Raw genomic sequence first — 26,688 nt, 5'->3', positions numbered from 1 at the left:
GATGTGGAACATGTTTTGGTGTTCTAATTTTTTATCCGTGCATTTTTTGGGGGATAGAGTGATTGATATTTTTCTTCTATTTTATTGGGTTCTCTCATTATTGAATTTTCAGGGTTCTTTATATATTCTGAATACGTGTCCTTTTTCAGATGCATGACTTGTAAATGATTTCTTCTAGATGCTGGTTTGACTCAAATCCTTTTAATTGTATTGTGAGAATATAATGGGATACGGTCTATCTTGTTAAATGTTCCATGTGGTGCACAAGACACAGTGTCTCATGAATAATGTTTCCGATAAGCTATATATATTAATATAATTACTTCACAAAGAGAAGTCCAGTTATTGTGTAATATGCATCAGTGACTTGGATCATTGAAAAATTGATGACTCTCCAAATCTAGGAACTCCCATATTTTTACTGCTAGCACAGTTAATCACCAGCAAAGTAAAACTGGGGGGAAACGGTCCTTGATGTGAGACATACCCTTGTGTAGTATCAGTTCTGCTAATCCAGTATAATTCTGTCTACTTCCCTTACAGGCATTGGAGGGGAAATAACACCTCCTCTATGGATTGTTAGGGAGACTGAATAATGTCACTGATGTGTAAGTACTCACCACATTCTAGGTACTTGCTAATATTATTGGTAGCTTATTCAATTCTGCCTCAAACATGTACACACAAATAGATAATTCGCATAAAAAAAAGTCAGACAGATGTGAATTGCAAAGTATCTCAATTAGCTAGTTGGGAAGATCAGCCATGAACTGGGTATATAAAATCAGAATATCACAAAGAGATGCTCACTCTCTTTTCCTGCATATAAGAAAGACTGCTATTAGTCAAATCCGTACAGGGAAGAGTCGCCTTAGCCTCCTGGAATAACTACTTGGAATCCTCAAGGACTCTAAAAAATTCTGATACTTTATCTGCAATGATGTAGGTCATAAAAAAATGATCCTGAGAAACTTGAGAAGCATATATGAGAGCCTGCATAGATAAGATTTTTAATACATTAAATAGATTTGAATAAATAGTTCTTAAAAATTAAAAAAAACACAATATGAACAAATGAACAATACTTTATGTATTGTGAAAATAAATAAAATCCTGGGGAAAACCACTAAGGTTTCAAAATACCATTCATATAAGGGAGAGCAAGGCACTTCACAGTCAAACTTTAACAGTACTCAATAGTATCTTAAAATAAAATTCGAGAAAGATTAACTATTGAGCCAACCCACATCATTTTTTAATCTTTAACTTATTGAACAATTGATTAAAGTAACAAAACTCATTTTCGAAATATTGCCCTTGGTAATACTGTTTGGATGAAGGGAATACACGGACTCAGAGAAACACACGATGTACTCACTGAATGGAAAACACAGTTGAAGGCAGTCTCTGGTCTTTGGACTGAAAAGATCACTTGGATTAACTTAAATGATATGCAATTAATGTGATTATGAATCCTTAGCAAAGGGTTTCAAAATAAAATATTGCCAATTATCAAGTTACCCTGGAAAAAAATATAACCGTTTTTTCATAAATAGAGATGAAAAATGAAAGCTGATGTACCACTAAATATATTTGTTTAAGAAATAGGATGAAGGCCATAGAATGTCAAAAGTATTCAAGAACTGGGGTGCCTGGGTGGCTCAGTTGCTTAAGTGCCCGACTTTGGCTCAGGTCATGATCTTGCCATTCCTGAGTTCAAGGCCCGCGTGAGGCTCTGTGTTGACAGCTCAGAGCTTGGAGCCTGCTTCAGATTCTATGTCTCCCTCTCTCTGCCCCTCCCCTACTCACACTCTGTCTCTGTCTCTCTCTCTCAAAAATAAATACACGTTAAAAAAATTAAAAAAAAATCTTCAAGAACTGTGAGATTATCTGACTGAGTTTAGCATCTAGCTTGGCACATACAACAAAACAAAGCGGAAAAAAAACCCAACACGTAAATAAGATTTAACATTTAATGAAGAATAAAGCCATTCACTCGTGCTTAAATATATGCCTGGCACAATGCATCCACACTCATGTTAAATATATGCCTGGCACAATCCACCTACAATGTGGAATTCGTGCTTGTATTAAGTTGGGGAAAACACTGGAGGAAGGTTTCTGGGCCCTACGTGCTGAATTAGTGGAGAGAACATCTCCCTCAGGTTACCTGATTGGCCATCATAAATCTTTAGAAAGTCAAGGGCAGAAGAATAGAACCATCCATGAGATGGATAGGAGGTAGCACACTACCTGAGACACCATTTGTATGTGTCTATTGAAAATATTCATAATCTCCCAGCATCACATACAGGGTTGGACGGGCATAGGTGATCATCTAAACTGACTCTAGTTTTGACTTTCATGCTTAGAACTGCTCTCAAAAGATTTTCTTGCAACTCATCTGGACCTAAAACTTTCTGTCTCTGAAAGACTACAGCTGTAAAACATCCAATCTTAGATGAAACACACCTTCACTTCTCCTTAATTATACATTAAAAATATGAAGACACTTCTTCATAGTCAAAAAGATGAACAAGTCAAGAAAGGAAAGGGAGTGTCAGGAAAACCGCTATCAGAAAGAGGGACAACATCTCATAGTAGAAATGAGTGTTCCTTTTGACACTGATTCACTACAGGAAATAGAAGAGGGGGTTGAAAAATCAATAATTCACACTGGCTACAAAATTCATGAGACAACTGAATATTATTTATGAGCTTCTCTCATGTCTTCTGGGTACCAGAGCACCACTTCTAGTCTACCCAATGCATCAGTATGTCTGAGAAAGATGGGAATAGATTTTAGATTGCCATGCTGAGAGAAGGAATAAGAATTTCGGCTTCTCACTTGCAAATCATCCTGATAGAACGAGTCGCCTTGCAAGTTGGGTCACTGTATTGGGAGAATGGTGTTCACACTCGATTGAGCATAAAAGCCACCAGACACAAGGATTCGGGTCTAGTGACCCCCACTTCTGATTATTACTGCTCCTACAGCTGGCTAGTACAGAGAACAGATGAGAAATATAAGCTTGGTCTCCCCCATTTCTAGACTATGAGATTTGTAAGATGACAGTAGAGTGACAAATGCAGACAAACCCACAGAAGGAAGGTTTGTTATGTAAGAGAGGATAACACCAACAGCAGAGTACGGTCTCTTGCCCTGATATATCCTTGAGGACTGTGAAAGCTCCATCACAAAAAAAAAAAAAAAAAAAAAAAAAGGAAAGGAAAAGAAAGGAAAGGAAAGGAAAGGAAAGGAAAGGAAAGGAAAGGAAAGGAAAGGAAAAAAGAAGAAAAGAAGGGAAAAAATTCTTATCAGGGAAAAGGGGGCTCTAAATTGTAGCTTTTTTTTTAGTGTCATAAGCATCCTCTTACTGAGAATCTAGCTAAGGAGTGAATCTTCGCAGAGACCACAGAGTGTGCCTCATTCTTGACAGCCAATGGACCTCAGAGTAAGACTTCACCACAGGGAAGGTGTGGGTCACCACTAGCACCTATTCAAGACCACAGACCACTCAGATTTCAGATGAAAAGACTCAGGGCAAGAGGAATGTCATTAAACAGTAGAGGAAGCTGAGCGCCTAAAGCCACATTTTCTCTTATGTCATCGTGAGGTCGGTACAGTTACACTATCCTCCATGCAGCTCACTCTGCACACCGCCCCCCCCCCCACAAACACACACAACGAGACCTTCTCTAGGGGAGAAGCGGGAGGAGAGGGTGGTGTCACCGAAACACTCAGTTTTTCATTTTCGTTTGTTTTTATCCAAGAAAGACTGGAACTGCACAGTTGGGAAAATTAAATTTGGATTGGTTTATTTATTTATGGGTTTCTTCCTTCTAACTAATAAGATATGGAGGTTTAAGATGTAGTTCATAATAGTGACATCCTAGGGAGAAGGAATTTTCATTTTCTCTGAAGATCCAATACTCAATTTTGTCAATAAAATCATGTGATCTAACTATAAGAATAATGTAAATTCATGAAGAATAATGTGACAAAGGAAAACACAATTGCCAAATTAAAAATGAAGGAAAAAAACAATAAATAACAGTTGGAAGAAGGGACACAATCATCTACATTAATAGAAGATAAGGCAGTAAAATTTCCCAAAAATTCAAAGTAATAGGGCAGAGAAGAAAGCAACAAACAAGGGGAAAAAGTGATGGAAAACTGATCTGGAAGACTCATTCTATAATTGGAGAAAGTAAAGAAAAAGGGAGCAGAAAAAAAAGAACATGGAAAAAATAATTATAAAAGAAACTTTCCTAAAGAAGATCACATTTAAAAAATTGAGTGTCTCCAGACTAACCCGATGAGTGTTACACAAGACATATCCTTCTGGAATTTCCAAATGTTAATGACAAATAAAGAAATGTTTGAGAGGGAAAAACACCCAGATAAGAATTAGATTGGCCCCTAAACTGTCTATATCATTAAACACTGGGATTTATTAGACAACCATATACAGAACTCATAAGGGGAAAAAGTTGCAGCTTGAAAATGTTATTCCAGCAAATATGTCATTGTGCTATAAGGAATCAGAAATAAAAGAACAAGTTATCCTTTCTAAAAACTCTACATGAAAAGAAAGGTAATTAATAATCAAGAATTTAAAAAATAATAAAAATATGTGCCATGATGCCCTGAACATGAGAATTTTAACAATGCTTATGTGACTGCTATTCATTCACTGTTTATTAAGTACTTACTAAGTGCTGGACATTTTGTTAAGCTCTTTAGTGATAGTTACATAGTCAATCTGTAGTGAGTTCTTCGGGGTAAGTACTCATAGACCTAATTCCCTGCAGATGGTCTCACTGATGGCTTACAGCTATTGAGTAACTTCTTCTTGAGCAGCATAACTAACCTTCGTGTGTGTGTGTGTGTGTGTGTGTGTGTGTGTGTGTGTGTATTTCTGTGAAAAGGTTTATAAATATTAGTAAAAAAATAAATTTTATAACCCCAAATTAATAAATACTAAAAAGGAGTTGGTAGGTACACATTTCTATTCCTTATTTTACAAAATAAAGAGTAAAAACTTCCATGATTATATAAAATACACGAATCTGTATTTTCTTTTTTTTTTTAATTTTTTTTTCAACGTTTATTTATTTTTGGGACAGAGAGAGACAGAGCATGAACGGGAGAGGGGCAGAGAGAGAGGGAGACACAGAATCGGAAACAGGCTCCAGGCTCTGAGCCATCAGCCCAGAGCCCGACGCGGGGCTCGAACTCACGGACCGCGAGATCATGACCTGGCTGAAGTCGGACGCTTAACCGACTGCACCACCCAGGCGCCCACGAATCTGTATTTTCACTGGCAAAAATGTTATGGGATTTCTGGATATGGGCAGAACTCCAAGGAGGCAGTCAACTCAAATCAGGTTCTGGACAGATGCTTAGGATGTAACTTTATAGGGAAGAAAACCAGTTTATAAATTCTAGATAAGCTATTTTGTTGTCATCAGTCGAACACATGTGCTCTCAATGCAGCCTTGTATGTCTGATCACTGCAAAACCAAATGTATAAGAACCTTCTGGTCTGCTTCTCTTAAGAAGACACCTCCTTTAATAAATTATCAATTTCTTAACAGGTACTTTTGTAAAGCACATGCCTAGGACATGGCCACCTGGAATATTTGGATTCAGAGTGTTTTATTTCATCTCTCTATTCTCAAAAAAAAAAAAAAAAAGAAAAAAAAAGAAATAAACAAAAACAACTTGGTCAATCCCACTAGAAAAAGTTTCCTTCTAGCTGGGGAGAGGACATTAGTACAAAACAGACTCAGTGGAAAACAATGTGCATTAATAAAGTAATGTACTGTTCAGTGCTACTAGAAGACAAAGGATTTATAACGTGTAGTTATTTACAGAGTGTACATGACGAGGGTAAAATGACTTCGGGTTAGCGAGGTTGCAATGCGTAGGAGAGAAGTTAAAAATCAGGTTTGAATGAGTCCTCAAGTGGTGGGCGATGTGGATGTAGATGGATCGGGAAGTCACCACACAAACAACAGAAGCCAACGCAAAGGTAACATGGGCTGGCCACACTTAGGGGTGGATGATATAACACAGAACAAGAGAGACACAGAATCAAGGGCTAATTCAGACTGACCCGGAGGTTGATCTTCGAAGTCAAAACATTCTAGAGTTCAAGCATCTGGTATGTTATTATTGTCTGTATTGCAACTGGTAACTAACATGAGATGAGATGGGTTTTTATTTGGATTAAAATCCAGTTATCCTAACCACCAACTAGAAACCTAGGTCCGTAAAGAAATGAAAGATATGACACCTGAATGAAGGATCTTTGTAATGAAACATTCCAAAAATGGGACAGGTGGAATTAGCCAAAGCAGTCACCTTCTGCTTGGTTAATATCCTCTGGGCTCGCACATAAGAAGGAGTCAATGTCAAATATTCCAAAAAGCTCTGTAAGCCTGCCTCATGAAGCACTGATTAAAAGAACTGAATACCAAATGTAACCAACAGATTTCCTTTTCATTTATCAGTTACTGAGAATACTAAGTATTTCCTTATCTCTGCCACTTTCAGAAGCTCTCTTGCTATGTGCCTATCTATACATATTCATCACTCTGACAGCAGCATCAAGAATAAAAATTCAGATAAGAAAACATGATGTGCATTGCTTTATCTTTTAAATATGGGACATACATAAAAATAGACATTCAAAGACAGCCCCTTAGAATGAACAGTAAAAATAAGCACACCGTATCTTCATTTTTATCCTGATAAGCATACAGCAATGGCACATACCGATCATTTGGGTTGGGGATATTCTTAATTCCTCTTTCTTCTCCTAAAAGTCAATAACAAGAGAGCACATCTAAAAGGAATCCTAGATTTATTGCCTCGGCGATTACACTTCTACAGATTATTCATACCCCACCGCCACCCAGGCAGTGAAAACACTGGTCCAAACACACAGAAGACTTAAGTCATAGCAATTCTTGAGCTGAGTGTCTGGATGAGCCTTCATTGGAAACTCAGACAAATACCTCAAAGACAAGGGACGAGTTCAATACTGATTAAATTCTTTCTTTTATAATTACGGTACTTTTAGAATTCCTGTTCTCTGAATAACACCTTAAAGAAAGCTTTGCCACTCTGCATTCCTTATTGGATTTCATTCATGAAACTAGTAAAACTATTTTAAAGTTTAACTGTATTGTACCACTAATAGGATTCCTGAAGAAGGCAAAATCTGGATTAATTGAGATTGTTTTCTTGCAAGATGTTTTTCTACTTTTGTTATCAACCATGTCAAGGATTGAAGGAATAATTAGTTCTTATTATTTTAAGGTATAGGTCCCTAGAAAAGACAAGCTTAATATGTTCAGGGCCTTTTTTTTTTTTTAATTACACATATTATTCTACTGTTCTCCTAAATTTATATGATCAACAGTGATAAATTAATTGAAAAAATATCTTATGGTATCAAAGGGTATTTTTCAAGAAGCAAAACAATTGATTATAAATACAAATTAATTATTTTTCTTTCAACTTTCAAGTTTGTTATATTCAATTACAAATACGTGTATTCGCACCTAATTCCACCTCCCTCAAAAACCAGAGGAGAAAAGGCTGAGACACACAAGGCTTAAAAAGATTCCAGATTCTTCTCCCCAGCTGTTGACTTCTTTGGAAGTCCTGGAGAGAAGCTAAAGTATGCAAACATGACTAAAATACTCAACTGTGACGCTTGTCCCTTGATTCATTTCTGAGACTAAGATGTAATAACTTGCTTTCTGAGCAATAAAGTAGTTCTGGTCCTTGTAACTGGGACCCCAAGTCACTCCAACAAGACCTTTCAAAGTCACCCGTTTCCTGGCATTCAACTCTCGGAGAAGCCATGGACTCATGGCGGGGGAACCGGGGGTGGGCGGCAGTCACCGGCACTGCCTTCTCCTGCGACAACACATCTCTGCCCTGCCCACCTCCTCCTTTCAGCAGATGCACAGCCAGAAATGTGCTGACAAGGGTGTCTTCAGAGAGAAAACGATGCCAGAGAATGGGTCTACACCTCAAAATGCTTTTGTTGTTAAATACAAAATTTGCCTCCTATGTATATAAAGGTATAAACAAAATGACTACATTAATCTATAGTCTCAGATAATATGTAAGTTCAATTTGACATTGCTCGCTTTATCATGACTCAGATAAAACAACATAACACCTGAGAATAAAGAACTATGCATTTTTTTTGAGTGGATTCTTTTCACTTTGTTAACACTGCTCCAGACTCCCAATTTCAGATTTCATGTTTCTCCAGACACTGGTGAGTTTACACTTCCCCTGCTTTTGTCCTCGCAGAGGTTGGGGTTGGACAGGTGTTTCTGCATGAGGTCCTTACAGTGGGTCAATGCCACATCACAGCTGCCTCATGATGCTTCACAAGGAAGTCTTTGTTGGACGGCACAGAAACTAAGTCAATCAAATGTGTTTATCTTGCTGCAAACAACTAATAATCAAAAAAAGCACCAAATGGTAAATATCTCATTACATGTGAGTTTTAAGAAAACAAGAGAACAGCCACAAATTGCCAACGTTATCGATGATGACCGTAACTTGCATCCCCACACCAACAACTAACATTTGATTCTCTTTATGACATACAACTCCCAGTAACTCAACTATTGACGAGAGTCTGTGTAAGTACACCTTGAAATAAAATGCGCAGTACCTTACCTTATTTGTAGGTCTTCTGCCCAGTATTCAGGAACATGACACTGAAAATCCCTGTAAATAAAAAGAATTGATGAGTCCAAGGCGCTTTCGAAGGTGAATCTGAGCAATAGTTACGCAATTACGGCAAAACTATCAACCACCAAATATTTCATTACAACTTCTGGTAATCATACAATTTTTATACAATTTTTATAAATCACCCTACCGACTCTCACAAATATAATGCATGACTTTCTCATTAAAAGTTGTTATTTCTAATTAAATTCGCATTAACAATACTTTTGATGTATTTTAGCTCCAGATACGATTGGATCATTTGAAAGCTAATTCTTCCAATTTCATAAGGAATATGGAAATGATGCATCAGGAATGTTGTGGTTAGTTTTGATAAACAAGATGTTTTAACCAGTCTGGGCGGTAAATAAATTTAAATATATATACTCAACACGTATACAGTGGTTGCACCTGAGGAATCAAATCATTTACATGAAAAGTCCTTCTTCCTATACATATTCAGTATGTTCATTTAATCAAAATGCAAGGATAGTATATTTTGCATTGCAATGATCTGGCTTTTTGGAAAAGACTGAAGTTTTAAAAAAAGACTGAAATAAAGTTTGGGGAAAATAACTGAAACATTAATAATGTGTTTAGTATTATATCTCCCATATTGAAAAATGTAGTTTATTGTGCTGGCTTTGGGACAAGGTATATAAGTGAATATTTGGGACAAGATAACTAAGTTATCATCTAAACTAATATTAACAATATATTGTCTTTAAATTTGTCAGTTTTTTAGCAACTTTAACTTTTCTCAGTAAATGAGACACTGGAAGTAAAATACCCAATTCAGTGCTGAGAACGTGGAAGACTTCTGGAAAATAAAGTGAGGGTACAGTTCCAAGCAAACCAGAAGAGAAGTATTTTATATATTTAATATATCTTTAGTATATAAGGTACATATTTATAAATATAACGTATCTTTTATAAAAGACATCTGTAGTATATATGATAGGCAGTATCTTTAATAGATTTATAATATATGAGATTATATTTAATTCTAAAAGTAACCGATATAACACATTCACCTTTTCTAAATGCAGAAGCAGCAAACGAAAAGTAGATCCAGACATATTGGTTAATACTAAGTGTTTTAATATAAAAACAAGATCACATGTAATAGAATAAGATCACATCAATGATCTCACACAATCAGAGAAGTAGAAAGAACCTTGGAGGCATGCAGAATGAACCCCTATTTGGGGGGGGTATAAAATGATGTCCTGAAAGTCAGGGTACTGTTTAAGGTCATGTAGCACATCTGTATGACAGCTGGAATTAGACCCCATCATAAAAGGAGTACTGTCACTTTAAAAGATATTACATGAAAAGAAATTCATCTGTGTGAAGTTCCTATAAATAATTCACTTGCTGGACTTAGAATATTTATTTGTGGAAATCAAATTAATATAAAGTGAATCTAAGTTATGCCCCAATATGTTAAAATGATGCACAGGTCTGATGCTAAAATTGTTCTCTCAAGATGTTTTAAAAATCTTTAGTATTTTCCAATTTTATTATTCATCAGGAAGATACAAAAATAAATGTTCATCTATGATTCAACGGTGCTATCTTTGTTCTTCAGCTGCACAAAAATGAGAAATATAGATTTCTAAGTTTGTAAGTCCAAACCAGAATTGTTTTACTGTTAGTTTATAATTGAAAATAATTTAATGTCTATCTGTATTCTTCACATAACCATTTATCCAAAAATTGACGTATTTCCAAATATGAATTCTCAGCGAAAACAGACAAACTTCTGAGGTTCTTAAGTTTGCTGGGTTGTTGCTATTAAGTGCATCGACATTTAATGTGTTCATTGAATACATATTTATTGGTCACTCTGTAGCTTGTGCATTGGGCATTTTTCTAGGCACCTGGAATATAACGGCAAGCAAATGTTTTAAAAATCTTGTACTCTGGCAACTATAATAAAGCAATACACAGTGAATAAGCAACAAGCATAAAACAAGCAGGCTATTTGTTAGAAGGTGGTAAGGATGAAAAACGGTCAGGGAGGGAAAACGGATTGTGAGTGGGGCGGCAGTAACTTGCAATCCCGAATAGGGTGGCCAGGGGAAGATTTGAGCAAAGCCTTTGAGTCTTTGCTTAATTCGTCTAAAGTCTAATAAAGCTTGCTAGCTTTTGGTTAAGATGCTATCTAAATTAGTAAAAATAATTAAACTTGTTTGAATTTCAAACAGAAGAGATTAATTGTTCTGTTACATTTCCACAGGAAAATATCTGTGTACTTCCCATTGTGCAGACATCTTTAGGATTGCCTTTGACATGCTGTCGCCTTTATTACTATTGTTTCACACAAACACATCACCAATCCATACCCCTGTCTGCTTCAACGAGGAGGGTATGTATGGAGATGGATAAAATGGCAGCAATACGTCACTCAAGGAATCGGGTCACTGCCGTGGAGGAACATGGGATACAACTTAATTCTACGTGGCTCAGTTCAGTTCGTGCCTCTGTCCCAGTGCGGGAAAGTTCTCTCACAAAACATCCTGCCTTCAGAATAACCACGCTAAGAAGCTCCTTAGAAGCCCTCCCCTTTAGCTCCTCATGAGAAAATTAGGGTGATGTCAGTCAGTCATCATAGAGTGTTCTGGTTGCTTCAGGGATTAATTAGTCAAAGAGGCAACACAGATTTTGATATCCATTAAGATATCATTTGTGCTCTAGCTTTGTGATGACAACCATCAAGTGGATGTTAAAATAGAACACAGCAACAGGTGAATGGGGGGGTGAAGATTTCCTCAATTGTTCATTTAGTGAAATTTTTCTTGCACAGACTTATCAGGCAGTATGAAGCCTCTAGGAATTATCTCTAGAACTGCGTTCAAATCTACATTTCAGTGTTTATAAGAGGTAATTTTATCATCTCATGATGACATACATGCCAGTAATCTAATTTATCCAAGAATATGGATTACATGGGCACCTGGGTGGCTCAGTTGGTTAAGCGTCTGACTTGGGCTCAAGTCATGAGCTCATAGTTTGTGAGTTTGAGTCCCGCATGGGGCTCTGTGCTGACAGCTCAGAGCCTGGAACCACCTCAGATTCTGTGTGTCCCTCTCTCTCTGCCCCTCCCCCATTTACTCTCTGTCTCACTCTCTCAAAAATAAACAAACATTAAAAAAAATTAAAAAAAAAAAAAGACTGTGGAGCTCAATCCCGCAAACCATGAGATCATGACCTGAGCCCAAATTAAGAATCGCAGGCTTAACCGACAGAGCCACTCAGGCCCCCAGACAAAATCTTTTTGATAATACTCCACATTCTGTAAAAAGTTGATAAACCCCAGTCACAAATTCACCAACAACAGTTTAATGTAACTGAAACAAAGCCTCTCTCATTTATATCACAACAATAGATTACATTTTATATCTTGATATTGAGTTGTTGGGGTTAATCAATAACCTTCCAACTTGCTTTCCTGTATCATCAGGTACATCAAATGTAGATGCAGGTCTTGCTACCTTACTTAAGGAGCAGGTAGAATGACACCACCAACCAGGAGATGCGGTAATTGCAATGGTAAAATCTCACATGCCTTCACTGGGGGAGCACAGTTCCCCACTCCCTAGAGGTGGTTGTCAATCTGCTCTCGATGTACAGTAAGTTCATTTCAGGTATGGGCTCAGCAGCGCTTGACCATTAGGTCCTTGTTCCCATAAACTGAGAGGGAGGGAAGGAGCCTGGGCTTTAGACAGCCACAGACGCACACTTGTGTGCTGAGCTCTGCTCAGTGCTCTGGGATTTGTGCACTTGGCTGAGCTGCCTCACCTCCCCGACTTGCGGGTTCTTCTTTCAGTGTATTAGGAAGGCTATCTTTGCAGCACACAACCCAGCTCGCTCAACAAGTAATAGCTTGTATCTCTCACCTTTGGAATTATACTTCCTTCTCTTCTTGGACAAATACCTGTAAGTATTTTCATTGCCCTTCCCTTACTCAAATTCACGGGGCCGGGGGGAAGCGTCCTTCCTAAAGATGTCAGTGGGAGGTACCAAGGAAGAGAGGTGGGTGTTTGAAAGCAGGAACATCTGGACAGCAAAATGAACACTGTGGCGTGTCTTGGGTGGGAAGTGGCTACATCATCAAACAGCTGAAGATGCAAAAGTAAGAAGTCAGACCGTATAACCTGCCAAGTGTTTAACTTAATGGTCGCAAAGCATAATGAATCATCTCCACAGGAGTAGAAGCTAACTTCTTTATTCATCGGTGAAGGAAAATCTGTAAAATTCATGGCCATTCAGACATCCAAATAAAATGGCTAAGAACCTTACAGTGGCTTTGTCTCATCTCCAGAGTGTTCTTCTGTGTACGGGCTGCATATGGGACTGTTCCTCAAGAGCAAAAATGAAATTTAAAACATACAAATAAAAATGAAAGACAAAACAGAATTTGGGCAAAGTCATATTTGCATAAACACAATGTTCTGCACATCTTCCTTTTATGGCAGCATTTCAGCAGTTATTTAAGTGATCTGCCATTTGTGTGGACAGAAATGAAGTGCAGGGTCCCTCCTGAGGTGCCAATAAACCAGGCTGCCAAGCCGAGGTGTACAATTGATAATAGGGGGGCCTTTATCCTCAGGGCTCTTGAGCCAATCAGATGGCATTACTGTGATGGCACAAATAATAGTCACCTTTTCTAAACATACGTTTGCCCACTTTTCAATTTTTTTTTAATGTTTATTATTTATTTTTGAGAGAGAGAGAGAATATGAATGAGGTAGGGTAGAGAGAGAGGGAGACACAGAATCCAAAACAGGCTCCAGGCTCTGAGCTGTCAGCACAGAGCCCTACTTGGGGCTCAAACCCACCAACGGTGAGATCATGACCTGAGCCGAAGTCGAACGCTTAACCGACTGAGCCCCCCAGGAGCCCGTTTGCCCATTTTTAATTACGATACTATTCTATTTCTTTCAACAAGAAATTGATACCCTCAGTTTATCACTTCTATTGAATTTGATACAGGTCAGGGAAATGATTTCATGCTTTCAAATTAAAGATAGAAACAAAACAAAACTAGAAATCCTTGCCCTTCGGGGCTTTTTTCCCCTTCTTCATTTAAACTTTAACTTTGGGGGCGCCTGGGTGGCTCAGTCGGTTGAGCGTCCGACTTCGCTCAGGTCACGATCTCACGGTCCGTGAGTTCAAGCCCCGCATCAGGCTCTGTGCTGACAGCTCAGAGCCTGGAGCCTGCTTCAAGAATCTGTGTCTCCCTCTCTCTCTGGCCCTTCCCCCATTCATGCTCTGTCTCTCTCTGTCTCAAAAATAAATAAATGTTAAAAAAAATTTTTTAAAAAAAAATAAACTTTAACTTTGTAAAATTGTTACATGATTTGCAATGGAACTACATTTAATGCTATTTTCTTAGAATTATTATATTTTCATTTTAAATCTTAAGGTGGAAGAAAACTCTTAAAGAATTGATTTCTTGCCATTTATGTAAGGCTGCACTTTAGATGGTACATCTGGTAGAATGTTATCCCATTTAAACATAACCAGAGAAAGGGATAACAAATTACAAGTCTATCTTTGACTGTAGCAGCAATTTATTTTAATGACTATTCTAAATATTTTCCCTCCTAAATTAACCTGGTGTAAGTTTAATGATATGGTGATTAAAAAAAATCTCACATTGAAACAAAATCTACATAACAGAGTGGCAAAATAGTTTCATAACCATTCCAATTAGAAGTTCCTCCAAGGTACATTTGAGATGATACAGCTACATAACAGCATAATGGATAAGAAGAGAGAGTTCCTTGCCTTGCTCTGCTATCAAAGTGGACTATGGCCTCTGGTGACTTAAAGAAAAACTAAAAATAAACTACAAATCAAGTAGTAGCTTTGACAAATCATGAAAGAATATCAAGTGGAAAAAAGACAGTCTTGTCAACAAATGGTGCTGGGAAAACTGGACAGCGACATGCAGAACAATGAACCTGGGCCAGTTGCTGACACGATACACAAAAATAAACTCAAAATGGGTTAAAGACCTAAATGTGAGACAAGAAACCATTAAAATCCTAGAGAACACAGACAGCAACGTCTTTGACCTAGGTCATAGCAACTTTTTATTAGACATGTCTCTGGAGGCAAGGGAAACAAAAGCAAAAATGAACTACTGGGACCTCATCATGACAAAAAGCTTCTGCACAGCAAAGTAAACAGCCAATAAAACTAAAATGCAACCTACTGAACGGAAGAAGACATTTGCAAGTGGCATATTTGATAAAATGTTAGCATCCAAAATCTATAAATACTTACCAAACTCAATGGCCGCAAAATAAGTAACTCAGGAATGGCAGAAGATATGAACAGACATTTTTCCAAAGAAGACATACAGACATCTAACAGACACATGAAAAGATGCTCAACATGACTCATCATCAGGGAAATAATACAAACCAAAACCATGATGAGATACCACCTCACACCTGTCTGAATGGCTAAAATCAACGACCCAAGAAACAACAGATGTTGGCAAGGATGTTCCCACTGTCGGTGGGAATGCAAACTGGTGCAGCCACTCTGGAGAACAGTACAGAGGTTCCTCAAACAGTTAAAAATAGATCTACCCTATGACCCAGCAATAGCACTGCTAGGAATTTACCCAAGGGATACCATAATGATGATTCAAACAGGCACAGGAACCCCAATGTTTACAGCAGCACTATCAGCAATTGGCAAACTACGAAGAGAGCCCAAGTGATATATATACACAATGGAATGTTACTCACCCATAGCAAAGAACTATGTGCTGTCTTTTGCGACAACATGGATGGAGACAGACAGTTTCATGCTAAGTGAAGTAGTCAGAGAAAGATATGATACGATTTCACTCATGTGAAGAATTTAAGAAACAAAACAAATGAACATGTGGAGGGGGGGTAAAAGAGAGAGAGGGAAACACACCATGAGAGACTCTTAGAGAACTATGGGTTTATTGAGGGAGAAGAGTGAGTGACGGATACGAAGGAGGACATTTGTTGGGATGAGCACTGCGTGTTGTATGTAAGTGATGAATAACTCATTTCTACTCCTGAAACCAGTATTATACTACATGCTAACTAACAGAATTTATATAAAAACTTGGGAGAAAAGAAAAGATCTTTAGGACTATTCCAAAATTTGTTTATCATGATCCCTGTATTTTTCCCAAAACCTTATTTATTTTTTTTATTTTTTCATTTATTTATTTATTATTTATATATGAAATTTATTGTCAAATTGGTTTCCATACAACACCCAGTGCTCATCCCAAAAGGTGCCCTCCTCAATACCCATCACCCACCCTCTCCTCCCTCCCACCCCCCATCAACCCTTAGTTTGTTCTCAGTTCTCAACAGTCTCTTATGCTTTGGCTCTCTCCCACTCTAACTTCTTTTTTTTTTTTTTTCCTTCCCCTCCCCCATGGGTTCCTGTTAAGTTTCTCAGGATCCACATAAGAGTGAAACCATATGGTATCTGTCTTTCTCTGTATGGCTTATTTCACTTAGCATCACACTCTCCAGTTCCATCCACGTTGCTACAAAAGGCCATATTTCATTTTTTCTCATTGCCACGTAGTATTCCATTGTGTATATAAACCACAATTTCTTTATGCATTCATCAGTTGATGGACATTTAGGCTCTTTCCATCATTTGGCTATTGTTGAGAGTGCTGCTATGAACATTGGGGTATAAGTGCCCCTATACATCAGTACTCCTGTGCCCCTTGGATAAATTCCTAGCAGTGCTATTGCTGGGTCATAGGGTAGGTCTATTTTTAATTTTCTGAGGAACCTCCACACTGCTTTCCAGAGCGGCTGCACCAATTTGCATTCCCACCAACAGTGCAAGAGGGTTCCCGTTTCTCCACATCCTCTCCAGCATCTATAGTCTCCTGATTTGTTCATTTTGGCGACTCTGACTGGCGTGAGGTGATATCTGAGTGTGGTTTTGATTTGTATTTCCCTGATAAGGAGCGACGCTGAACATCTTTTCATGTGCCTGTTGGCCATCCGGATGTCTTCTTTAGAGAAGTGTCTATTCATGTTTTCTGCCCATTTCTTCACTGGGTTATTTGCTTTTCGGGTGTGGAGTTTGGTGAGCTCTTTATAGATTTTGGATACTAGCCCTTTGTCCGATATGTCATTTGCAAATATCTTTTCCCATTCCGTTGGTTGCCTTTTGGTTTTGTTGGTTGTTTCCTTTGCTGTGCAGAAGCTTTTTATCTTCATAAGGTCCCAGTAATTCACTTTTGCTTTTAATTCCCTTGCCTTTGGGGATGTGTCGAGTAAGAGATTGCTACGGCTGAGGTCAGAGAGGTCTTTTCCTGCTTTCTCCTCTAAGGTTTTGATGGTTTCCTGTCTCACATTCAGGTCCTTTATCCATTTTGAGTTTATTTTTGTGAATGGTGTGAGAAAGTGGTCTAGTTTCAACCTTCTGCATGTTGCTGTCCAGTTCTCCCAGCACCATTTGTTAAAGAGACTGTCTTTTTTCCATTGGATGTTCTTTCCTGCTTTGTCAAAGATGAGTTGGCCATACGGTTGTGGGTCTAGTTCTGGGGTTTCTATTCTATTCCATTGGTCTATGTGTCTGTTTTTGTGCCAATACCATGCTGTCTTGATGATGACAGCTTTGTAGTAGAGGCTAAAGTCTGGGATTGTGATGCCTCCTGCTTTGGTCTTCTTCTTCAAAATTACTTTGGCTATTCGGGGCCTTTTGTGGTTCCATATGAATTTTAGGATTGCTTGTTCTAGTTTCGAGAAGAATGCTGGTGCAATTTTGATTGGGATTGCATTGAATGTGTAGATAGCTTTGGGTAGTATTGACATTTTGACAATATTTATTCTTCCAATCCATGAGCAGGGAATGTCTTTCCATTTCTTTAAATCTTCTTCAATTACCTTCATAAGCTTTCTATAGTTTTCAGCATACAGATCCTTTACATCTTTGGTTAGATTTATTCCTAGGTATTTTATGCTTCTTGGTGCAATTGTGAATGGGATCAGTTTCTTTGTCTTTCTGTTGCTTCATTGTTAGTGTATAAGAATGCAACTGATTTCTGTACATTGATTTTGTATCCTGCAACTTTGCTGAATTCATGTATCAGTTCTAGCAGACTTTTGGTGGAGTCTATCGGATTTTCCATGTATAATATCATGTCATCTGCAAAAAGCGAAAGCTTGACTTCATCTTTGCCAATTTTGATGCCTTTGATTTCCTTTTGTTGTCTGATTGCTGATGCTAGAACTTCCAGCACTATGTTAAACAACAGCGGTGAGAGTGGGCATCCCTGTCGTGTTCCTGATCTCAGGGAAAAAGCTCTCAGTTTTTCCCCGTTGAGGATGATGTTAGCTGTGGGCTTTTCATAAATGGCTTTTATGATCTTTAAGTATGTTCCTTCTATCCCGACTTTCTCAAGGGTTTTTATTAAGGGAGCTGGATTTTGTCAAAGGCCTTTTCTGCATCGATTGACAGGATCATATGGTTTTTCTCTTTTTTTTTTGTTAATGTGATGTATCACGTTGATTGATTTGCGAATGTTGAACCAGCCCTGCATCCCAGGAATGAATCCCACTTGATCATGGTGAATAATTCTTTTTATATGCTGTTGAATTCGATTTGCTAGTATCTTATTGAGAATTTTTGCATCCATATTCATCAGGGATATTGGCCTGTAGTTCTCTTTTTTTACTGGGTCTCTGTCTGGTTTAGGAATCAAAGTAGTACTGGCTTCATAGAATGAGTCTGGAAGTTTTCCTTCCCTTTCTATTTCTTGGAATAGCTTGAGAAGGATAGGTATTATCTCTGCTTTAAACGTCTGGTAGAACTCCCCTGGGAAGCCATCTGGTCCTGGACTCTTATTTGTTGGGAGATTTTTGATAACCAATTTCTTCGCTGGTTATGGGTCTGTTCAAGCTTTCTATTTCCTCCTGACTGAGTTTTGGAAGAGTGTGGGTGTTTAGGAATTTGTCCATTTCTTCCAGGTTGTCCAATTTGTTGGCATATAATTTTTCATAGTATTCCCTGATAATTGTTTGTATCTCTGAGGGATTGGTTGTAATAATTCCATTTTCATTCATGATTTTATCTATTTGGGTCATCTCCCTTTTCTTTTTGAGAAGCCTGGCTAGAGGTTTGTCAATTTTGTTTATTTTTTCAAAAAACCAACTCTTGGTTTCGTTGATCTGCTCTACAGTTTTTTTAGATTCTATATTGTTTATTTCTGCTCTGATCTTTATTATTTCTCTTCTTCTGCTGGGTTTAGGCTGCCTTTGCTGTTCTGCTTCTATTTCCTTTAGGTGTGCTGTTAGATTTTGTATTTGGGATTTTTCTTGTTTCTTGACATAGGCCTGGATTGCAATGTATTTTCCTCTCAGGACTGCCTTCGCTGCGTCCCAAAGCGTTTGGATTGTTGTATTTTCATTTTCGTTTGTTTCCATATATTTTTTAATTTCTTCTCGAATTGCCTGGTTGACCCACTCATTCGTTAGTAGGGTGTTCTTTAACCTCCATGCTTTTGGAGGTTTTCCAGACTTTTTTCTGTGGTTGATTTCAAGCTTCATAGCATTGTGGTCTGAAAGTATGCATGGTATGATTTCAATTCTTGTAAATTTATGAAGGGCTGTTTTGTGACCCAGTATATGATCTATCTTGGAGAATGGTCCATGTGCACTCGAGAAGAAAGTATATTCTGTTGCTTTGGGATGCAGAGTTCTAAATAGATCTGTCAAGTCCATCTGATCCAATGTCTCATTCAGGGCCCTTGTTTCTTTATTGACCGTGTGTCTAGATGATCTATCCATTTCTGTAAGTGGGGTGTTAAAGTCCCCTGCAATTACCACATTCTTATCAATAAGGTTGCTTATGTTTATGAGTAATTGTTTTATATATTTGGGCGCTCCGGTATTCGGCGCATAGACATTTATAATTGTTAGCTCTTCCTGATGGATAGACCCTGTCACTATTATATAATGTCCTTCTTCATCTCTTGTTACAGCCTTTAATTTAAAGTCTAGTTTGTCTGATATAAGTATGGCTACTCCAGCTTTCTTTTGGCTTCCAGTAGCATGATAAATAATTCTCCATCCCCTCACTCTCAATCTAAAGGTGTCCTCAGATCTAAAATGAGTCTCTTGTAGACAGCAAATAGATGGGTCTTGTTTTTTTATCCATTCTGATACCCTATGTCTTTTGGTTGGCGCATTTAATCCATTTACATTCAGTGTTATTATAGAAAGATATGGGTTTAGAGTCATTGTGATGTCTGTATGTTTTATGCTTGTAGTGATGTCTCTGATACTTTGTCTCACAGGGTCCCCCTTAGGATGTCTTGTAGGGCTGGTTTAGTGGTGACAAATTCCTTCAGTTTTTGTTTGTTTGGGAAGACCTTTATCTCTCCTTCTATTCTAAATGACAGACTTGCTGGATAAAGGATTCTCGGCTGCATATTTTTTCTGTCTAGCACACTGAAAATCTCGTGCCAATTCTTTCTGGCCTGCCAAGTTTCAAAAGAGAGATCAGTCACGAGTCTTATAGGTCTCCCTTTATATGTGAGGGCACGTTTACCCCTCGCTGCTTTCAGAATTTTCTCTTTATCCTTGTATTTTGCCAGTTTCACTATGATATGTCGTGCAGAAAATCGATTCAAGTTACGTCTGAAGGGAGTTCTCTGTGCCTCTTGGATTTCAATGCCTTTTTCCTTCCCCAGTTCAGGGAAGTTCTCAGCTATTATTTCTTCAAGTACCCCTTCAGCACCTTTCCCTCTCTCTTCCTCCTCTGGGATACCAATTATGCGTATATTATTTCTTTTTAGTGTATCACTTAGTTCTCTAATTTTCCCCTCATATTCCTGGATTTTTTTATCTCTCTTTTTCTCAGCTTCCTCTTTTTCCATAACTTTATCTTCTAGTTCACCTATTCTCTCCTCTGCCTCTTCAATCCGAGCCGTGGTGGTTTCCATTTTGTTATGCATTTCGTTTAAAGCGTTTTTCAGCTCCTCGTGACTGCTCCTTAGTCCCTTGATCTCTGTAGCAAGAGATTCTCTGCTGTCAGCTATACTGTTTCAAGCCCAGCGATTAATTTTATGACTATTATTCTAAATTCACTTTCTGTTATATTATTTAAATCCTTTTTGATCAGCTCATTAGCTGTTGTTATTTCCTGGAGATTCTTCTGAGGGGAATTCTTCCGCTTGGTCATTTTGGATAGTCCCTGGCGTGGTGAGGACCTGCAGGGCACTTCCCCTGTGCTGTGGTGTATAACTGCAGCTGGTGGGCGGGGCGGTAGTCAGACCTGATGTCTGCCCCCAGCCCACCGCTGTGTCCACAGTCAGACTGGTGTGTGCCTTCTCTTCCCCTCTCCTAGGGGCGGGATTCACTGTGGGGTGGGGTGGCCTGTCTGGGCTACTTGCACACTGCCAGGCTTGTGATGCTGGGGATCTGGCGTCTTAGCTGGGGTGGGTAGGCAAGGTGCACAGGGGCAGGAGGGGCAGGCTTAGCTTGCTTCTCCTTAGGTGATCCACTTCAGGAGGGGCCCTGTGGCAGCAGGAGGGAGTCAGATCCGCTGCCGGAGGTTTGGCTCCGCAGAAGCGCAGTGTTGGGTGTTTGCGCGGAGCGAGCAAGTTCCCTGGCAGGAACTGGTTCTCTTTGGGATTTTGGCTGGGGGATGGGCGGGGGAGATGGCGCTGGCGAACGCCTTTGTTCCCCACCAAACTGAGCTCTGTCGTCAGGGGGCTCAGCAGCTCTCCTTCCCTTTGTCCTCCAGCCTTCCCGCTTTCTGAGCAGAGCTGTTAACTTATGACCTCCCAGACGCTAAGTCGCGCTTGCTGTCGGAACACAGTCCGTCAGGCCCCTCCGCTTTTTGCAAGCCAGACTCGGGGGCTCTGCTTGGCCGGCGAGCCGCCCCTCCGCCCAGGCTCCCTCCCGCCAGTCCGTGGAGAGCGCACCGCCTGGCCGCCCTTCCTACCCTCTTCCGTGGGCCTCTCGTCTGCGCTTGGCTCCGGCGACTCCATTCTGCTAATCCTCTGGCGGTTTTCTGGGTTATTTAGGCAGGTGTAGGTGGAATCTAAGTGATCAGCAGGACGCGCGGTGAGCCCAGCGTCCTCCTACGCCGCCATCTTCCCTCCCCCAAACTTTATTATACAGTTTTATTTTTAATTTTAAGGATCAGAATAATTATGGGATATATGTTTTCACATGTAGTATTAGTCTGCCTGGAAGAGAAATGGAGGTGTTCAATTTTGTGAGAAGGGGGGTATACAGTACTGTGCACTCCCTCTGAGAGTGAAGAAATTCCCTTTCTAAACAAGCTTTCTGTTTACCTTTCCGTAGTACTACCAGCCGAGGACAATCATATTTTCATACAGGAATTCAAAAGAACAAAGAAAAAAAAAAGTAGTAGAGACTGTGAGAGCGAGTCTGTTCTAAACCAGGAAAAGGCATAGGCAGGCAGTTCCTTGAATATTTATAAAGTCAATTTATTTACTTTTATTTTTGTAATGCTTATTTATTTCTGAGAGAGAGAGAGAGAGAGAATGAGCTGAGGAGGGGCACAGAGAGAATGAGAGAGAGAATCTAAGTAGGCTCCGTGCTATCAGCACAGAGCTCGACTCAGGGCTCCAATTTATGAACCAGGAGATCATGACCTGAGCCAAAGTTGGACACTCAACCGACTGAGCCACCCATGTGCCGCTGTAAAGTCAATTTCTTAAACCTCCATTAGCCACTGCTATAAAATACCAAAAGAATAAAGTTCATGTAATATTCTTTCATAATTGGTGATGTGTTTAATAGATTGAAAGTAATTGATAATTTTATCATAGAAAGAACCACGGTCAGAAAAAAAAAAAAAAAAACCTGCTAAACCTATTCATTCATTAAAGTACAAATCAAAAAAACAAAACAAAACAAAAACAAAAACAAAACAAAATAAAAAAACTGAATGATTTTCAAGCCATCCTCAAGTCTGATCACATCATTCCAGTCCCCAACTTTCTTAGCTGCGATAAATTTCTATGTGCTGTTTCTGGTACTGTGGCTCATTACAAGGGCAAGTGGTAGTGTGGAGGCAACCCAAGAGGGTGGGTGTACAGAAAAAAACAAAACAAAACAATACAAAAAGGATTAGGATAAAATATGGGGGAGATTTATTTATTTTTTTAATGAGCTTTTGCAGGGCGCCTGGGTGGCTCAGTCATTTAAGCCTCAGACTTCAGCTCAGGTCATGATCTCATGGCTCATGAGTTCAAGTCCTGAATTGGGCTCCGTGCTGACAGCTCAGAGCCTGGAGCCTACTTCAGATTCTGTGTCCCCCACTCTTTGCCCCTCCCCTGCTCACACTCTGTCTCCCTCTCTCTCAAAAATAAATAAATGTTAAAAAAACTTTTAAATGAGCTTTTGCCTACTGAGTATTTATCACACAATAGGCATTTTGTATTAATTTCCTGCGTTGGTTTGGACCCCATAGTTTGTTTTTGGCCCCACTAAGAGACAGGGATCACTACCACTATGTCAGACCTCTACGAGGAAAGTGGTGCTCAGAGCTGTCTGAGGTCCCATAGTGCAACAGTAAGTGGCAGAGAGAGTGTCTGGCCTCAAAGCCCAAGCTCTTTTCTCAGCTGTACAAATGCCATTTTTCAGAGATGTTGTTGACACAGTGAAATAGAAGAACTATACCCAAAGCATTTCTTTTCCTTTTTTTCTTTTTTCTTTCTTTCTTTTTTTTTTTTTTTTCCTTGAGCAAGGATTTAACAAAAACTTGAAGTTGGACACAGGCTTTAATCCCTTCAATTCTTTTAGCCATTATTTTGTCATCATAACACAATATTGTATTCCTTTCACCAAAATGCACAAAATCCTAGCATAACCAATGGTTTCAGTTGAGAAATTATGTAATGAACGCAGCAAATGCAGTTTCCAAAATGCTGTCAAAGAAACAAGATCATGCAATTATAAATTCTTCCACGTCATCTTTCATTTCTAATGCAATGTGTATTTCTGGATTATTTCTGAGGCTTAGCAACGGTTCAGACAACATCAGATTACTTGCAAACATAAGGAATCTCAGGTCCTAGGACAGTCTCAGGGAGTCTGAGAAGGCAAGGCTTTTCAAAGAAACTAGGTCATGGAAGAGAGTACCGCCATAATCCTTAGAAAGCTGGACACCATTGTCTTTTCTAGAAGGATATGTGGTACAATTCTCCCCTGTGGGGAAGCAATAGGGATAGAAATCTCTGGCTCAACCAAAGCTGTTCTGTTGGAACTATGTTGCGTGTATATTAAGAATACAGAATTTGTTCCTTCTCAACTTTTCATTTTGAATATAATAAGCCATTTTAATGCAGATTAACAGATTTACTTTCTAAATATACTCAGATTAAGCTAATTTGGCCAATCCAATTCAGCCTCCCACGTGGTGACAATGCACAATCCAGAGGTTTTAAAAAAAGGGAAGTCACTAATGAGGACAAAGGAGGAAGAGGCACCTCTGACCCTCCACCCCAAGGTCAGACTCAGCTTCCTGCCCGTGTCAAACTACCAAAGAACTAAATCCAGTACTCCCTATGCAACAGTGGACAGAAATCAACACCCGGTGGTTCAGAATTTCCCAGGTCTCAAAGAGAATTTGATGCCTAATTTGTACTGAAATAATGTCAGAATATTATCCACATTAGTGAAAGTCTATGCCCTATCAACAGTGGGGGACCCCGGTGTCCATTCTCTCCAGACATGGTCTTTAACATACAACCCTGGGGCGCCTGGGTGGCTCAGTGGGTTAAGCATAGGACTCTTGATTTAGCTCAGGTGGCGATCACATGGTTTGTGGGATCAAGCCCCCTGCTGGGCTCTGCACTGAGCATGGAGCCTACTTGGGATTCTCCCTCCCTCTCTCTGCCCCTCCCCTGTTCAAGCAAGTGTACACGCTATTGCTCTCTCGTTCTCTCTCTCTCAAAATAAATAAACTTAAATAAACTTAAATAAAATAAATAAAATAAAATGAAATGAAATAAAATAAAATAAAATAAAATAAAATAAAATACAACTCTATCTACAGGGGGCAAAAATTGATTAGGTCATTTTAGTTTCCTCCCCACTTTATTTACTTATTTAAAAATTTTTTTAATGTTTATTTATTCTTGAGAGAGAGAGAGAGAGAGAGAGAAAGCGAGCATGAGCGGGGGAGGGACAGAGAGAGAGGGAGACACAGAATCCGAAGCAGGCTCCAGGCTCTGAGCTGTCAGCACAGAGCCAGACGCAGGGCTCGAACCCATGAACTATAAGATTATGACCTGAGCTGAAGTTGGACACTTAACCAACTGAGACACCCAGGTGCCCCTCCTCTCCACTTTTAATTTCAACTACAACAATTAAAGTATACCTCCGTTCCAAAAATCCTAGTAATTCTACCAAACTCAAATTATAAAGAAAATAAATGCATACCTGCCTAAATGCATACATACATTCATAAATCAGAAATCAAAGATTTCAAGTTTTATTCCATTTTTTCCTTGTCCAATTTCAGAATTAAGGCTACTGGATTTGTGTCAGGGGACTGTAACAGATGATGTATGTCAGATGCTTAGCACAGTGCTAGGCCCTTAACTGATTCTCACAGATGGTCTTCCTCCATCATCCCCTAGCCCGTTTGCTTGGGAAATAACCCAGAGGACCCGGAGGAGAGTTACAGAGAGCACAGCACTTTTGGAAATACAAAAGATAAGGGCACTGACTTATGAAGGTGCACGTGGGCATACTATACCAGAAAGAATACAGTAACTAGCACCTTTGCATAGGATATTATGTCCTTCGCTATCTTCTTTGGGGACACAACATTCCCCTTCTATCACATGCATAGGAACAATTCAAATGACTTCCATTTTTCATATTTTTCTGTTTTGGCTGAGAAATCTTCAAAATCCCACCATTAATCCCTCCATCTCTGAAGCATCAGTCTCCAGCTCATACAGCCAGCCATGCCTGCAGTGAGTTATGGGAATGTCTGTTTTCTCATAAGATTTTTAGGTCCTAAGGTGCAGAGGGCACGCTCTAATAATTGTTGTCTCCTCAGACGCTGGCATATTATCTGGAAAATAGCCAAGTATCTAATAAATGTGAGTACAATGGCAATATACAGCCAACAGACCCATAGATCCATGGTGGGCCTTGTAGCCTTTCATGTTCTGATTTTTGTGGGCCATGTGAATTCCCTCATAACGGCAGAAGTCACAGACAAAACTTTCCATGAGTGTACACATCACTAGCTATTCAATTATAATTCAAAAGCATATTTTGCCCTCTTAAAAATAGGGTTTGGGGCACCTGGGTGGCTCAGTCAATTAAGCATCTGACTCTTGATTTCAGCTCAGGTCATGATCTCACAGAATGAGATTGAGCCCACGTCAGCTCTGCACTTGACAATGTGAGCCTGCTTGGGTATTTCTCTCTCTCTCTCTCTCTCTCTCTGCTCCTCCCCCTGATTGTTTTCTTTTCCTCTGTCAAAATAAATAAATAAATAAATAAATAAATAAATAAATAAATAAATACTTTAAAAAATTGGATATAATTACCAAACAAGAAAGACAAAGGTGGTTAGAATAATTATTACATAGCCTGCTAAATAAAGTCCAAATATATCCCAGGTATGTTTCCAAAAGAGTGACTGGGAATCTCTGATTTCCACTCAATGTATAGTCATACAGTGTCTTTTCCTTTCCTCCTTTGCTTTTATTCTTGAAAGTACAGCGAGAAGAATATCAACGAGAAAGCCCCCTTTGCTCCAAGTGCACTAAATTTCCCTCTAAACCCTTCTCAGCATTTTAATTTTTGAAAATTACTCCACAACGCACTGTCATGTGGTAAAGTCTTCAGATGCTGAACTCAGTCTCTATTTAAAGTCTCTGC

At 39.1% G+C, this 26,688-nt stretch overlaps 1 protein-coding gene across 1 annotated transcript in view; it reads right to left on the bottom strand.

Annotated features, from left to right (window-relative positions):
• The window catches only part of PCDH15 (protocadherin related 15), a 1,260,230-nt gene that overhangs the window by 1,020,399 nt on the left and 213,143 nt on the right, over positions 1-26,688 (bottom strand). Inside the window, exon 2 of the mRNA XM_086679475.1 lies at positions 8,717-8,767. The gene's annotated coding sequence lies outside the window, so the exon portion shown is untranslated. The remainder of the gene's footprint in view (positions 1-8,716; positions 8,768-26,688) is intronic.

Source organism: Puma concolor, chromosome D2 (genome assembly GCF_028749965.1).
Source record: "Puma concolor isolate L17-30 chromosome D2, mPumCon1.1.hap2, whole genome shotgun sequence".
Lineage (NCBI taxonomy): Eukaryota > Metazoa > Chordata > Mammalia > Carnivora > Felidae > Puma > Puma concolor.
Note: the sequence above shows the minus strand (reverse complement) of the source record. Positions and strands in the feature narration are given on the sequence as shown.